This window comes from Canis lupus, chromosome 11, assembly GCF_011100685.1.
Source record: "Canis lupus familiaris isolate Mischka breed German Shepherd chromosome 11, alternate assembly UU_Cfam_GSD_1.0, whole genome shotgun sequence".
NCBI lineage: Eukaryota > Metazoa > Chordata > Mammalia > Carnivora > Canidae > Canis > Canis lupus.
In genome coordinates this window covers 61,356,243-61,371,778 of record NC_049232.1, presented here as the reverse complement: position 1 = coordinate 61,371,778, position 15,536 = coordinate 61,356,243, and the positions used below count along the sequence as shown (strand labels likewise).

Here is a 15,536-nt window from a genome sequence, read left to right as displayed (position 1 = left end):
TGTGCCTTTTCTTCATATGGATGGAGCTAGAGTTTGCAGACTGGTGTTTTTGGTCACTTTCCTATGGAATGGCAAATAAAGCCATTCCACACACTCATGCCCAAGGGTGATCAGTTTGTGACCTTCGTGCTAAATTGTACTATTATTTTCCCAAATATGTTAATTCATTTAATCTTCACACAGCCTTGTAAAGCAAGTAGTATTACTTACATTTCACTGATAAGGACCTGGTTGCAGAAGGCTTACACAACTTAGGCAAGATTGTACAGTGTTAGAGCCATAATTCAAAGCCAGGTCTATGTGATCCCAAATCCCTGATTTTTCTTCTATTCCAATGCTTTTTGGTTAACCTTTCTTTATTTTCTTTTTTTTTTTTTCCTTTCTTTATTTTCAAAATGAGGGTAATAGTACCTACTTTGCTTTCCTTAAAGGGTGATTGTGAAAATAAACACAGTGAATATGAAAATGTAGATCAAAGACTTGTCCTTTTTAAAGTGGTAAACAAAAGTATGCTACTCTTTTAACTTATTTAACAAAATATTTTGAGAATTTACTTTGAATCAGGTATTCATGCTGGAATACTGCGGTGAGCACAGGTGTAACCTGACAGCATTTTGCTTCAGCTGCACTGAGTATCCCTTGCTTTCTACCTCCCCATTCCCTTCCCACTCCCTGTGGAAACCTGCCTGGCACTTACCTAGGTGCAGCCTGGAGGTGTGAAGTCCTTAATACCCTATGTGGCAACTCTTGACAATGGGTAATGGAAGCTGATGGATAAATGCCATACCCCCATCCTACTCTCAGGTAATTTCTCTTCCGTATCACATTCTATATGCCTCCTAGTAGGATTAAGGTCCTGGTGGGATTCAGCTCTGGTTATTCAACTGAATTGACCAACTCAGTAACACTTTGGCTTTTCCTTTCACCGTTTCTTTCCCTCTAGCTCCTCATTCTTGCTCCCTGACAGGTACTTGTCTTAGACTTTGCTTCTGATGGGGAAACCAGAGTAAGACATTTGGTATCTAGAGTGGTCTTGGAAAGCTGATTTTCAGGCTAGGGGAACTGGACTTTGGCTTATCTTCTGTGTGAACCGAGGAACCACTGAAATGTTTTGAGCAGAGTAGTAACTTGACCTGATGAATATTTTTATTTACTTATTTTTAAAATGATATATCTATTTATTTCAGTAAGAGGGAGAGAGCATAGTAGGGAGGGTCAAAGGACAAGGGAGTGAGAAACTCAAGTAGACTCCTCACAGAGCGTGGAGTCAGACACGGGGCTTGATCTCATGACCCTGAGATTAGACCTGAGCCGAAACCAACAGTCAAACGTTGAACTGACTACACCACTCCCCTGACCAATATTTTTAAAGGATCACTCCACCTGTTGTATTAGAAATGAACTTTAGGGGAGATATTGGCCCTGTCAGTGATGGTCAAAGTGAAAGTGGTAAGAAATGGTTACATTCTGGATATATCTCAAGTCAACTGGATTTGCTGATGGATTGCATATAAATTATTACAGAAAGAGAGACATCAGGATAACTGTATGTATGGCCTGAGCAACTGGAAAGATTGAATTACTACTACCTGGGATAGGAAATAGTATGGGAGGAACAGGTTTAGAGAATTAGGGTGATTAGTCATTATTTTTTCCATTTATTCATTCTTTCAAATTGTCAAATATTAGATGAGTAGCTGCTCTATACTGGACATTGTGTTTGGCTCTAGAAATTAAATGGTGAATAAGAAAAATATACTTTTGTCCTCCTAGGCACTCAAAGGATAATAAATTTGACGTTTATAATTCAGTGTGATAAATGCTCTTGTGATTAGAGGAAGGATTCTAACACCAGAATGAAGAAAGAGGAGGAGGGACAGAGGGGTAAAGAGAAGAAGGAATATGAGAAAGAAAAATTTCCTTGATTTAAGCTTTTGCTACGTACCTGGCTTTTTATGAGCTTCTTTATCCCATTTTGTCTTATTTAGTCCTCTGTGAGGTAGATATTGGAAGGAGTGGTGGTGGAGGTTAATGGATTAAGGTAACATTGTATCAAAATTTTTAAGAAGCATGTCTTGATTCTATAAAATGAACAAAACATCTAGCCTTGTGTCAAAAACTTGTGCAAACCTCTGTGCTGAAGGCAAGGCAAGGTTTTTGAACTTCTTTTTCCTCTCCCTAGATTTAAACCCAAGTTGTCAGATGTTACCCTCTGTGACCAGCTACTTTACAGGAAATCAAAAGAATGAGTGCAAGATGGCTGTGCCTCCTTCCATATGGGAGAAGGCCTTGCTCCTCTGATCACTCTTACCTCAGGGAAGAAGCAGGAAAAGAGACCCACCAGTCTCAATGAGCTTTGAACCCTTCTAGTCGCTATCCACAGTTCAGATTAGTGTTTGGTCCTCTTGGGAGAAGAGGGAGGTAAGTAGGCAGAAGAATGGACAATTTCTTCTTTTCCCAGAGGTAGGATTACTTCCTTTTATAGATAATAGGGTTAGTAATTGGTCTAAGTTCAGCTAAGCAGCAGAGCCTATGACCAACCCAGGTTTGTCTAGACTTTTTCAGCTCTGCAGAACCAAGGTCTGCGATCTTTGAAAAGAAAACCTGTAGCCAAACAGAGAAAAAAGGTATGTGGTTGCTTAGGAGGCTGCTTATAAATAAAGGCCTTCAAGGCACAGGAATTCTCAGGGGATCAGAGAGTGCCAGCACAAATGAAATTTCTGAGCCATGTGGCTACCATACCGTGAAAATATCGGGCTTGCCAGATTTCAGCTCTCTCTGAAAAGAGCTTAGGTCAAGAAAACAAACTGAGATTGGCTAATTGTTACCCAGATTTTGACCCTGCTGAAATGTCTCCCATATGATTCTCCCTGGGTTTCAACCTATCATGCTCCTATTTGTTTTTTTTAATAATTTTTAAAATGTTAAAATAACTTTTTTCTGATCATAAATACTTTTTCATTGTAACAAATCCTAAAATATAAAAATTTATAGAGAAGAACTTAAAAATTATCCATAACCCCACAACTCAGCACAGTGAATTTGTTGGTACATACCCTTCTAGATTTCTAAACTCTATGTTTGCAAGTTTGATGTGACGTCCTTTCCACCACTTCTTAGTGTATCCCAAGTTTTGGGTGCTGAAGAAGGTGTTGGGCAATGCAATTCCGGAAAGAGAACAAATCAGATCCAGCACAAGTGCCTCTTTTCCCTTTGTCTCCTTCACCTATAGAGTCCAGATCCTGAGTCCTGGGGGTCCTGAGAGTCTAGAATGAAGGCTTTGAGCCTGTTGAAAAGTTAGAGAACAGTCAAATAGAAAGGACATGCTAACTCTGGAATCTTGAGGCTTGTGGACTCTGGTTTGAAATATAAGACTTGGAACCCACACTAAAGTTTTGATCATTCTTCTGGCCTCTATATGGACTTTCAGTGCACAGTAAAAGATGAGTTGGTAAACTTTTTCTATAAAGGACCAGATGGTAGATATTTTAGGCTTTCTAGACAATACTGTCTCTCTACTCAACTCTGCCATCGTAGCACAAAAGCAGGCATAGATAATATGTAAATGATGGGCATGACTGTATTCCAGTAAAACTTTATTTAGAAAAATGGATGGGAGGCTAGATTTGGCTGCAGGACCACGGTTTGCCAATCCTTGTGCTAGTTAAAGGAAGAACATTTGGGAAGATATTAGCATCTTTTCCCCATTACCAAAGGTGGACCCCTGGGCCTACACATACAAACACACACACACAGACATACTTGAAATGATATTGTAGATTCAGCTTTTAAAATTGGGGTACAGTAGATATAAATTTGCCATTTAACATTTTTAAGCATGTTCAGTGGTATTGAGTATATTCACATTTTTGTGCAACCATCACAACCATTCGTCTCCAGAACTTTTTACATTTTGCAAAACTGAAACTGTAAACCCCTTAAATACTCTCATTACCTACCTCCCTGCCAGCCCCTCACAAATACCATTTTACTTTCTTTCTCTCTTTATAATTGTGACTACTCTAGCTATCTCAAATGAGTGGAATCATATGTTATTTGTCCTTTTGTGACTGGCTTCTTTTTTTCTTTTTTTTGTTTTAAGATTTTATTTATTTATTCATGAAAGACACACACACACAGAGGCAGAGACCTAGGCAGAGGGAGAAGCAGCCTTCATGTAGGGAGCCTGTTGTGGGACTCAATCCTGAGACTCCAGGATCACGCCCTGGGCCAAAGGCAGACGCTCAACCACTGAGCCACCCAGGCATCCCAATGACTGGCTTATTTCACTTTGCATATTGGCTTCAAGATTCATCCATGTTGTAGCATGTGTTAGACGATAGATTACATTTTATAATATTTTAAAACTTTACAATATTTCCTACATATTCTTCAGGTATTTAAAAACCTTTGGTAAATACCGTTTTTGAAAACTGCGAAATATTCCATTGAGTTAGACAGACTGAAGGGAGAGTCATTTGAGATCAGAGCAACCTTCTTGGGAGGAGCACTGCTTGCTCCCCTAAACACAGCTGATTGGATTGAGGACTAATGTACTGACAAAGGTTGTCCACTCATATATAGGCTGCCCAGTAGAAATGCTTGCTATAGAAGTGCCCAGCATAAGCCAACTGAATCCAGTGGGGAAAGTGTAATTGTAAGGCAAACAAAATGAGAGCAAGTCACACTGAGGCCCACAGTGATAGTCAAGCTGCCACTTTAATCCACCACAATGAATAATCTGAGCTTGTCTTTTCTTTTTATTCTGATGAACTTGGCAGGCAGAACCAGTATATCCATCAGTAGATGATTCATATTTATAAACATTCTCATTTGCTGGGCATTTAGGTTATTCCCAGTGTTTTGCTGTTATAAACAGTGCTTCAATAAGCATCTTTGTGCATAATCCTTCTCTGCATACCCAGTCACTTCTTTAGGACAGCTTATACCTTCAGTGGAAAATGTATTATGACTATGGATTGTTCAGTCTCTTGGTCCCTTAGAAGTTGAGGATTCAAGAGAACTTCACTGCTAAAAACATGGATTGACTGGTATTAAGGAGAACTAACAAAATGGCTCAAACTTGCAGGTGGAGCCCAGAAAATCCGGCAGGACAGTAAGGCACTACTGACTAAGCCGAAGGGCCAGGAACATAAGCCCAAGCTGGTGAACTGAGTCAGTTCATTGGGGATGGCACTGAAGGTTGGGGAAATGTGAAGATAGAGTCCTCTGATGAGTGGTTGTATAAGCTACAGGGCCTTCCCCTAGCTTTAAGGTGTAAACTTGGTCTGTTGGATTTACATGAATTTTGAAGACATTAATGACATGATAATGCCACATGCTGTAATACTGGCTGCAGTAGAATTACTCAGCTATATCTAGTTCTTCCCACTTTGGGGACATATAGAAGGGTGTGCTTTCTTGTCTTTGGCAGATAGTCAGGGTCATGAAATATGTAAATGATGGCCATCCTGGCCTACGTTGGTGGCTTGTGGGCACACAAGGCATAGGGAAGAGTCACAGGCATTTTAATGTCAAAGAGTCATCTGCATCTGTCATCTGATGCAGAATAGAATGAGAGCTCACTGAGAATTACATCTAGTTGGATTGAGTTACCTTGTCTGTATGTCTTGCAGCCACAGCATCACAGCATCCCTCCGAGGCCTAGACTTCAAGTGGGCCCCAGGTTATAGGTCCCTGTACTCTCCAAAGTGCCTGGGGAACTTCTCAGCTCTGCTTGTGCCAAATTTGTTGCCAGCTTTTAGTGTCTCCTGGGCTCCTAGAGATTAGAAGAGGGGAAGGAATATTACTGAGGAGTTCCCCATATATTCTATTTCATACTGGAGCTTGGGATCAAGACTGGAACTCCAAGAGAATTACAGTGGAATTTCAGGCTTCTCAATGTGAAAGAAGAAACACATAAAAAATCACTTTTTTGAAAGCTCCATTATCTCAAAATGGGCATGATACAGGGTTGTAGCAAAGATAAAGTGACATACACTTAGGATAGTGCCTGGTAAGCAGTGGGAGCTAAATAAACATTAGTTCGCTTTAAAGTGCTCCCCAGGAAATGCCACACTCACAGTCCTGTAGGTCTGCTTCTCTTTGCCCACTTGTCTTTTTTCTACAAACTGAATTCTTCTCTGTATCCTCTGTGCCTTTTCTCTACCTCATGTGTTTTTGCTGACTTCTATTTTGGTTCATTTATGGCTTTTCATCGCCTCTCCAGTTTCTCTCAAACTTGTGACCTGTAAGCTTCTGTATACTGCCTGATTCTATTTATATTTACCAATTTAAATTCTTAGGAGTAGAATGGGCTGGTTCAGTCTTCTCTATCTGGGCAGATCTTTTTCTGGGCCATATGATAAGCTTCTGGCTGCACTGGGGTCAGGTGCTCATGCTGGTATGGCAGGAGGGAAGAGTTGAGAGTCTGAAAGAAGCCCGATGGCTTCAAGGTGGAATTTAGAGCATGGCTGCCTGGAGCTGGGGGCTGCAGAAAGACAGTTTCCTGTAGAAGTGGCTAGGGATGTAGCAGACATGCCTTAATTGGAACATCTAGTAGAGACTCACTGAATTTTGGGTTTTTCATTGCCCAAATTAAAGAGGTGTAGAGACTTACCTAGAGTCATATAGTAAGTGGTAGAGCAGAAATTAGAATTTGAGGCAATTGGTGGCTCAGTCAGTTAAGTGTCTGACTCTTGATTTCAGCTCAGGTCATGATCTCAGTTGTGAGATAGAGCCCCATGTTCCCACTGGGCACAAAGCCTGCTTTTTTTAAAAAAAAAAAGAAGAAGAAGAAGAAGAAGTTAGAATTTGGCTTAGTTGGGTTTCTAGTAATTAGGTATAAATATAAAAAAATATTTAATATTTCTTGATGGTCTACCATGTTTGGGACATTAAACAAACCAAACCAAAATCCTTGTGCTTGTGGGCTTACATTCTAGAGGAGGAAGAAAGATAATAAATTCAATCATGAAAGATAAGTTATATAGTATGCTAGAAAGTGACAAGTGTTATGGGAGTGAGGGAGATTAGATGTGCTACTCGGGGACAGGAGCTATGATTTAAAATAGGGACATCAGTGTAAGCCTCAATCTGATGGTAGGAGAGCACGCTCCCCTCACCATGCTGCAGGTTTCCTGAGAATAGAACTATATATATTCCTTCTCCCACTGGCCTAATGCCTTGACTATGGTCATCATGGAATGACTGCTTATTGAACTGAACACTTGCAGGAGTACTAAGGAAGGACAAAGAAAGGCTCTAAGTTTTTCTTCTTCTTCTTCTTCTTCTTCTTCTTCTTCTTCTTCTTCTTCTTCTTCTTCTTCTTCTTCTTCTTCTTCTTCTTCTTCTTCTTCTTTTGCGTCTTCCTGTGTAACCTCATTTTAATAGCATGCTTCATGGAGCACCCCCCATATCATATAAGTCATTGCAGAAATGTGCCCTTTCACTCCTTGTGGGACTATTAGCTTCATGATATGCCTTGTAAGCACTCTTAATACAAAATTGTGGAAGGAGATTTAATTAACAGAGAAAATACAACCTAAGCATTAAACACCGCACGACTTGGAGTCTCACAAAATCCCACTCCCTTGAAGGCATTGGAACAGTGGGGAGGCTGTTTGTCAGTGGTATGCTGGTAAATGTCTAACAATTGGCTCTCTGGGGCAGGGAAAGGATCACAATTTGGAGGTTTGCACCACTTCTGTGGTATAAATACTCTCTGGCTGATTTCGAATTACAATGTACTATCTATCACTAAAGGTGGACTTGGGAAGAGCTATGCAGTAGCACACTATGATACAATATTTTCTTCATACAGATACCATTGATATAAATAACCTCAAGAGCATAGATGGTAGAAAAATATAGTAAAACAATTAGAAGGTGATGAGTTTTGAGGATTTATTATCATTGTCTTTAATATGATTTATGTAACTGTAAGTTTATACAATTGTTTTGTTTTAGTCATCTCTACACCCAATGTGGGGCTCAAACTCATGATGCTGAGATCAAGAGTCACACACTCTTCTGCCTAAGCCAGCCAGGTGCCTTAGTTCATACAATTTTTAATAATCTTTAACAACCAGTTTGCAAAAGTTCTGAAACCTTAGCAGTTGCCCCTTGTGAGCAGATACACGGCAGCCCCGGGCACACCACTGCTCCTGGGTTCTTTTCAGTGCATGCCTGTTCCTGGACAGAGGCCAGCCTATGCCGTGAATACTTGGCTGTCATGATAGAAAGACGGCTCTGTTGCTTCTTTGTCACCTCACCGCTCAATCTCCGTATGGCTGCCATCTTGTGTCTTCTGCAACTTAGCTTCTCTCCCTTTTGTAGTAAGTAGGGTTTTGTAAAGTCTCAATAAAGTGTTGTTTTCCAGGTCAGAGACACTTACATTGGCCAACATGCTTTTATTCTTCCGTGGAGGTTGAGGTCACACGTCTCTGTATTCTCTACTCCATGGTTTTCACATTCCCTTTCCCATGTACCACCACAGTGTGCCAGGCTATCATATCTCAGCTTTTCGGTGAGCATTTGTGCAATGCATATTGTGTGCTAACTTCCTTCCTGCTTGTGGTACTGGGTGCCGGCCCCGTGCCCTGACACTTACTCTTTTAAGGAGCCTAATAACGTGGGTCCTAGTCCTTCAATATGACAGGCCAGGAAACTGTGGCCTAGAGAAGGGAAGTGACTTGCCCAAGTCCAGAAGTCATGTCTTCTGTGAAACATTGCCTTTGATCTGAAACATGCAGGGGAACTCCTGTCTTCCCTCAGCTGGCTGCTGCTGGTTGTGGACTGGTGTTGCTGAATTTAGGGAGGACTCACAGATTTCTCTCTGATGGGCTCTACCATAGAATCTCAGCAAAGGGACATTTGGGTATACCACCAGAGCTGAGGTTGGAGTTAGGTCTGCTTCCTGGGAGTGTTCATGACCCCATCTCATTCTCTTGCATGTTTCTGTGCCTATTAGAGCCTAGTCCATGGCTCTTGAAGGCGAAAAGCCAGGAAGGGAGGTGGAGGCACTGATAGCAAGGGCAGGGCAGCCCAGGTGCCTTCCAACTGAGTTGCAGATGTGTTCTCCGGCAGCTTTTCTCGAGGGAAGCCAGTTTTAGCTACAGAGCAAATGTTGTGAGCCAGGTAGGAAGAGGAGGTGAGAGTTATAGGTTCATGGAGATCTAGTTCCCACAAGAGCTGAGTTTAAGTCGAAGTGTTCCTACTTATTTGTTGTGTAGCCTACTTATTTGTTGTGGCAAGTCATTGAACCTCTGAGCAATTTCCTCCTCTGTAGAGTGGGGAGAGGGGGAATTATGATAGTGACTGCCATATACTGTGGGCTCTTCATGTGTTAGTGCACTCAGCATTATCCACAAGGTACTTCCTATAAAAGACTGAGCCCAGGGCCAGAAACATGGTCGGTATGTAACAAACACTGCTATTATTTATGAATCCCCACAATAATCATCTGATTAATAATAACAGAAATAATAACAGTTGCTAGCATTTACTGAGGACTTTCTATGCAGTCAGCCATTGTTTTAACTTACTTAATTTATTAGCTGAGTTAACTTAATTTCCCCGACTATCCCATGAGATTGGTTCTGTTTTTAATCCCATTTGACAAGTGAGAATAACTAAAGCACAGTCAAGTTGAATATAGGCCAAAGACACAGAGCTAGAAAGTGACATGGTTGTTTCTATTCTCCTCAAGGTGCAAAGATGGTAACTGAGGCAGAGAGCGGCTGAATGGCATGCCTAGTGTCAGGGTTGGCAAACTGTTCTCTGGGTTGTCAGGCAGGTGAAACGACATGATGGAATAGAAACTCCTTTGTGAACTGTTCTGTCTGCTTCAGCCAGGGGTGAGTAAGCTTTGCATGTTGTTTTTTCTAGTCTAGACACACCAGCTGGCCTGAGACCCCGAGGCCTTCAGGAAGTACTGCTTGGGCTTAGTTTGTTATCTAGGTGGGGTGTTAAAAGCCGGTTTGGTGTGTAGGCCCTAGACTTACCGTCCTCTTGGGACAGTGTAGGAGCCACCGCTTGTCTGACTTCAGAGCTGCTACCAGCTGGAAGCCTCTGGGAGGAAGCCGACTGGCAGCCGGCCACCATCACGTGCAGCTGGGTTACTAGCGGTCACCCTGTGGGTTTCCTCCAGCCGCACTGACTGTCTTCAGTGCCTAAGCCCTCACTGGCACCGAGGACAGCAGGCAGCCAGGCAGGGGAGGGGAGGGGAGCTTGAGGCCCCCAGTGGCATGGAGACAATCAGATGATAGGGGGATTCTCTTTGTTCCCTTTCACCCTCGTGCTCCCCATGTACACCCTTTGCTACTTGGGTACATTCTCTCTTCCCAGGTGCATTCTCTCTTCCCAGGTGCATTCTCTCTTCCCAGGTGCCTGCTTTCCAGGATGGAGTGGAGAGGACTGTTGGGTCTTTGTGGAGGAGTTCCAGAACTCCAGAACTGAGATGCTTTTTGAGAACAGGTCACTGTCACATGCGTCTAGGACCCTTTTCTCAGCACATTGAGAACTCCTTTGGGCAGGGCAGCCCAGGGTCTCCTCTTCCCTGAGCCAGCACAGGGCCAGAGCCTGGGATGGTGTTGGGGAGAATCATGTTTCCTCAGGGAAGGCCATTTCCAGTTATTGGGTTGGAACTTGGTGTTGAGGGTGGAGGTGGCGGTGGGAGCTGCACCGTATACATTTTTGTTTATATGTATGGTGTGTGTTGGGGGGTGGGGTGAGGCAGGAGTTTTGGGAGAAAAGGAACCAGAGTCAAACCAGTCTGGAAAGGGGCAAATATGCCGGCTGGTTCTCCTGCTTAGCAAATGTGTGTGTACACTGCTAGTGTGGTAGGAAGATTCTGCACACAGATGCATGTGGCCTTGACTTCTTGCTCCCTCTCATACTTTCTGGATGAGATAGTTGATGCTCATGCGGGCTCTTTCTCTGAGCCTCTTTATCCTTAAAGGGAGAGCAGCATTCACCAGTGTGTTGGACTATCCTGGGTAGACAGGTTGACAGCCGTCCTATCTATGTCTTCACCAAAAAGGGGGAAGGAGGTAGGGGAACAAGGAGACTGGCTCATCATCTCTTGGCTGGGACTGGCATTAGCTGCTCCTTAATCTTTCCTGCCTTGAAATCCCCAAGGGCAGTAGGGAAGCTTCTAGGAGATTATGTGCAGATGAGGCCCAGCTTTCTAAAACAGAATCTTCATGGAGTTCTGCTAGAGGTTTGAGCTATTTCCTCACTAAAGGACATATAAATCCTTGCAAAGAGCATTAGGATGGATGACAGAGATTTGGGACTCTGGCTAAGTCATCCCTTGAATTGCATCGGGATTGGGGACACAGTTCACTGTTAGGTATTTGAAGGACATCGCTCCTGGCACTCCTTTATTCCCCAACCTTTCCTCCAACCCTTAGTTGTCCCTCCCTACAACCATTAAGACCTCCCCTGTGTTTCCTCCCTCCAGACACTCTATTATTCCTTACATGACAAGAGTCCCAGTATCTTGTCCCTCATGTCTTATAGATTGTGCACTGCAAGCTGCCTCTGGATGCAAACACACATTTTCTCTGCCCGGGATCCTGCTAATGCCAAAGGGAGTAGCATGGGTGGGCTGCAGGCTATGCGTCCTGGCAGTGGATAGGGGACGGTGGGAAGGACTTCAATTTGCTTTCTCTCTGTCAGTGATGACTAAGTCCACTTTCCCTCTGATTAATCTTAAGGCAAATGTTTGTAACAAGAGTGATTTTCTTATGAAGGTCATGCAGTCCAGTATAACATGAAATTCTTCCAATTAAAGTGACTTTGACCCTACTACATGTTGTGTAATATTGACTTTGACATTATTATGCTAATGGTCCATTCTCCTCTCAGGGCCTATTTTCACTATAGAGGGACTGTGAGTCAATGAAGATGATTGAAACTTCCACAAAAACCATCTCTGTGATCCTCAGATCTTCCTTGAGAGGACTTGGCAGCAGGTGGAGAATCTCAGTTTATATAGCCACAAATATTAGTCTCCTTCCCTCCCCTTACAGGATTTTACATTTAATAGAGTCACTTCCACATACATTATATGAAATCTTTGAAACACAGGTCTAAAGTAACTATTCTTGCCCATCACCAAGTTGTAGATAGAGAATCTAAGAGTCAGAGAGGGCAACTGAATTGCTTGAGGTCATATAGCCCTTAAGCAGCTGAGAGTTTCTCACAGGGCCTTCTGTGTTCTCTTCCCTCAACTTAGCTATCCCAGCCTTCTCTCTGTGAGGGGACGGGGTTGGCTACCAGCCAGGAGAGGAAGTGCTCGAAAGAAGCCTAGCTGCAACTGGTATAGAGCTGGAGGGTTCGGGGGAGGAGATGGCAGTTCCTCCTGCAGCTGGCGGGGATGAAGGAGGAGCAAATGTCCTGCAGGCTGGGAGCACATTAAGTCGCCCCTTGATGTGAGGGGCAGCATGGGAGGACTAGAAAATTGGTCCATCAGTTGCCCCAAACCTGTTTGTGGTTCTTTCTGTGCCCTACCTCCCCGTGGATGGCCACACCATCTGTCAGCTGCCCAGCTGGAAACCTGCTGTGTTCCTGATCCTTGGGTCCTCCCTGTGATCCTTGCAGCCTCTCGGACGCACTGCCTGGTCAGTCACCAGGTTGCATCCAGTCTGCCTCTTAGGTAACTCTCTAATAGTCCCTTCTCTGTGTCTCCATGGCCAGCACTCTGGCACCATCTTCCTTCCCCAGGCCACAGACACTTTGCCTCCAGGCTCTCTCCCTACCTCCAATGTATCCATCCATCCTCAAGGGGGTCCTTGCAATGATATTTAGAAAGAAAAAAAGTACACATCTATTTGTGTTATCCTTAAAAACCCTTCACTGGCTCTACATCACTTTCTGAATGCAATTAAAACCTTTTAGGTAAGGCATTAAACTTCCTGGCTTGGCCCTTGCTACCCTCTCTGGCTTTATCTCCCCACATGCATGTTCTGCTCTATCAAATGCTAAATTTGCCAAGCTCCGTGAGTTGTGCCATTTCTCTTCCTGCCCTCTTCACTCTTCATGCTCAGGCCTCACCTCTTCTCCAGAGCCTTCCTCTCAACACCTCTTCCAAGACTGATGTAGGTTCTCCTCCTCCATGCTCCTGTTTATCCTCATAGTAGAACCGATACTGAAATTCCCTGCTGTAATACAAAACATGTATCAAACCACTGGCACTATTAATTTGCTTCTGGGTGACACTTTTCTAGAATATGACTTTAGAATATGCCGGGGTGGAATGTGAGGTTCAGAGAGCAGGAGCCAAGGCTGCAAAAGATGCTGGCCAAACTGTTTTGCATGAGACAAGGAGAAGAATTTGTTCTTTGCTTCTAAGAGCCAAGAGGCAGGAGGGATGAAGAAGTAGGTTGGGGGGTGGGAGGGACTGAGAGAAACTGAGTTGATGGGGTAAAGGATCCTATAAGGTGATAGCCATGGACAGTCCCTTCTGGTGGGTGCGCAAAAGGTATTTTAAATAGAGAAGCTACATATTTATTATATTTTTTATTTAAATTCAATTAACATATAGTGTATTATTAGTTTCAGAGGTAGAGGTCAGTGATTCATCAGTCTTATGTAACACCCAGGGCTCATTATATCACATGCCCTCCTGAATGCCCATCACCCAGTTACCCCATCCCTCAACTCCTCTCCCTCCAGCAATGAGAGGCCACATATTTAATGCCAAGTTTGTTTTTTTGTTCATTTTTAAGTGAGGCAAACCTCTTCAACCAACTTTCCCCCCAACTTCTCAATCTTTAGTCAAGTCTATTAATGTTCACCAATTACTGTGAGTAGGTTTGTGTGTATGTGTGCCTCTGGGAAGGGTAGCATTATAGAAAGGACTTTGTTGAACAGTTGGGTTAACTTGGAGACCATAGGTGTGGAAACAAGATCCAGGAGAGACCCTTGGAACATTGGAAGCCCCTGGGGAGCCAAGACATTTCAGAGAGGCCTTTGAACTGCTGCAGGGAATTGAGTGGGGACTTTGAGACCAACTTAATGGAGGAGCATCAACCCCCTGGTATCTGAATTATATTAAAAACTAAAGCAAATCTCCAAGGGAGAGTCATAGAAGTTAGAAAAAGATGCACACTTGTATCTTAATTTAGCTGCTGGGGCAGTAGTTGGGGCAGGGCTGTGGGGTGAAGCCGGATACTCTTCTTCCAGACACTTGTGTCTCCCTCCCTCACATTTTTCAGGTCTATGCTCATATGTACCCTCCTCAGAGAGGCATTCTTTGACCAGCAGAACTACTAAACCAATCCCCATCATTCTTCTTCTGTTCCTTCTAATCTTCGAAATTCTACATCTGAGTTTCAGTGGATTGTAAAGTTGTGTGAAGTTTAATGGATTTGAAGAAAGTCTCGATCTTGAAGGCTAGCCCTTAATTCATTCACTCATTCAATAAATATTTATTGAGGGCTTACTATGCACCAGGCACTTTTCTAGGCACTTGGGCTATGTCTGTAAACAAAATAAGCAAAAATCACTCATGTGGGTCCTGAGCATTAAGGTGAACACAATCTTAATTCTAATCATCTGAACTCTGCACACTGAAAAGGTTTTTCCTCTCAAATTCAGAGCACTTTACAGAGCTTCTTAGGTAGGTTGCTTCTTGGTAATGAGCACATGTCCAGCACTGACACAATGAAGTATTAAAAATGTCACTCAGTACAGTAGTTTTTCTAAAATGTTAAGGTTATTTTGTGTTTGCATAAAAAGAGTAATTAAAAATCAAATTTCTAAAGCCTCTGTCCTAAAACTAGAATATTCTGAAAGGAATCCTTTTTTTCTCTACTGATATATCAATCTATCCTCTATCTCTAATGGACCATTTAATTCAAATAACATCAAACCTAACGAATTAAAGTCATTTATTACAGTTAAACTCATCCTTCCCTTCCCCCCTCAAAAACCTAGAATACTCTATGAAGGGAGGTCAGATTGAATCCAAGTTGCTACCTGTTTGAATTTACACTACAACCATCATTCCTTCATCCAGACAGTGAGAGTTCAGTGAGTGCTGAAATAAGACCCATGCCCCTAAGATGCTCATGATCTAGAGAAGGAACATCCACAGAATCAAGCTAGAAGCACTCCTCAAGATATGTTACAGGGGACTCATATGCAAAATGTGAATACATGGAGAAAGGGGTCCCAGATTCTGAGAACAGAGGAAATGACACTTAATCTAGTTATTAGTGAAAAGGAGAAATTCATAGGTAGAGATGAATTCCAAGCAAAGGAAACAGAAAGAAAGCTATCTGAACAAAAAACCATAATGGATTCTGGTAAGTTCCCTGTGGCTGGGTTATATGCCCTCTAACTAGGATATATACAACAGGAGATGAAGCTGGAAAAATGAGCACAGTGTGGTAATGAAGGATTCTGCATAGTATCCTGCGAGAAATTAGTAGTGTAACATGATCAGACTTGTGTTTCACAAGCATCATTCTTGGAGCAGTGTCAGGAATCAGACTAGAGGAGACCAGTCAGGTGACTATTTCAGCAGT

General features: G+C 42.8%; 2 long non-coding RNA genes across 9 annotated transcripts in view; both read left to right on the top strand.

Annotated features, from left to right (window-relative positions):
* LOC111098116 overlaps positions 1–15,536 on the top strand; it is a 181,251-nt gene that overhangs the window by 96,746 nt on the left and 68,969 nt on the right. The gene's annotated exons all lie outside the window — the stretch shown is intronic.
* LOC119873959 lies at positions 1,625–11,801 on the top strand. The gene is made up of 3 exons (XR_005367086.1): positions 1,625–2,421; positions 9,710–9,857; positions 10,386–11,801. It is a non-coding gene; the product is annotated as an uncharacterized LOC119873959 (long non-coding RNA).